This window comes from Meleagris gallopavo, chromosome Z (assembly GCF_000146605.3).
Source record: "Meleagris gallopavo isolate NT-WF06-2002-E0010 breed Aviagen turkey brand Nicholas breeding stock chromosome Z, Turkey_5.1, whole genome shotgun sequence".
In the NCBI taxonomy this organism is placed as follows: domain Eukaryota; kingdom Metazoa; phylum Chordata; class Aves; order Galliformes; family Phasianidae; genus Meleagris; species Meleagris gallopavo.
The window spans coordinates 17,553,072-17,554,554 of NC_015041.2; the positions used below are offsets into that span (position 1 = coordinate 17,553,072).

Genomic DNA, 1,483 nt, shown 5'->3' on the forward strand with positions numbered 1-1,483 from the left:
TTTTCAAGATTTTGTGTTGTCATAACTGTGGAATGACTGCAGTTGGTGAAAATATTTCACATAACCTACAGAATAGTGCAGTCACTGGATAGGGATGTGATCATGCATCTTACTGTGGAACCAGCAGTTTGTTCGTCATGAACACTTCTCCAAATGCTTTCCCTTAAACTAACTACATCAAAGTTTATTAAGAGTAGTCAGTCATAGAAAAAAAAAATCTCCCCAAAAACTCAATCACAGACAAAATACAGGCTTCATATTGAATCTGCAGTGCCGCCTTGTACTAGCGCTAGCATTTCACCAAGCTCATCAGAGAGCAGCTGATCAATCTCATAGGAAAAGATGTGCCATGAAGACAGAATGAATTACAGAATATCCTAAGGCTGATACAGAATATCCAACTCCTGGCTCCACACAGGACCAATAAAAAAATGAAATAAAATATTAAAATGTATTCAATGTATTCATTGTCACATCTATTTTTTTTTCCCTTTAATATTTACATCTTAATTTCTTCCAACTTACTCAGCAAAGGAAAATATGCTCCGATTTTTTTTTAAATTAATTTGCAAAAAGGAATAAAGATAACATATGCAATATCTTCTTGTTGTTCATTCTTAAATATTTCAGCTAAAGTTCTTTATTTCAATGTTCTAATTTGTATTACAATTGTTTGTATTTTTGTAACCTGCCCACACAAAAATCTTTTAAGTTTTCTGACAGTAGAATTTACCAGGCATAAAATCAGTTTACATTCTAGTAAAACAAAATAATTTTATAACTCAGTATGGGAAAACCAAGAACTCTGGATAGATTCAACCACATAAGAGTAGATCTGCTAAATAGATTAAATCAAGGAAGAGCAAATCTGCCTTGAAGTCAAAATTTTCTAGCTTAAGCATTCCACCTACAGAAACAACTCTTCCCATTATAACAAAAGAAAACAGCCAACTTGCACAGTTATGGAGAAGGATTCTAAAGCCAAATTAATATTTTGAGAAATTCAAGAGGGCAGATGAAACTTACCTGTATTTGTTTCAAGCACTTACTAATTCTCTTTATATATTCCACTCACTAAGAAACAAGTCAAACATCATACAGTTATCAAGTACTTAAAGTTAGTTTGTAGAACAGTACTCAGTTGTTTCACATGTGCTGTTGTAGTTCCTTTTCTCTGAATAAAAGAAAAGTAACCACTAAAGTCTCTATTTCTTGGAAAAAATTCCCGCTATAATCAGGAATAAAACAAGTCAGTTATTGAGGGAGAGGAAGCAGATGTAGGAAATCAAGTGGGAGAAGAAATCAATGGTAGAAAAAAAAACTGGAGAAGGCAAGCAAATAGAGATTTTTTTTTGGTGTACATTTTCACCCAGGGTGATTGCAGTCTCAATGAAATCATCAGCTTTTTAGAGCAGGCTTATTTACGTGATTCTTTGGCCAGCCAATGAGAAGAGGAAAGGTGCTATTAGCAAAAATAGAAGGA

At 33.4% G+C, this 1,483-nt stretch overlaps 2 protein-coding genes across 2 annotated transcripts in view; both read left to right on the forward strand.

The window, feature by feature from the left end:
• The window catches only part of LOC104914906 (zinc finger SWIM domain-containing protein 6-like), a 537,827-nt gene that overhangs the window by 214,547 nt on the left and 321,797 nt on the right, over positions 1–1,483 (forward strand). The gene's annotated exons all lie outside the window — the stretch shown is intronic.
• Positions 1–1,483, forward strand: part of LOC104914911 (zinc finger SWIM domain-containing protein 6-like) — a 490,619-nt gene that overhangs the window by 185,075 nt on the left and 304,061 nt on the right. The gene's annotated exons all lie outside the window — the stretch shown is intronic.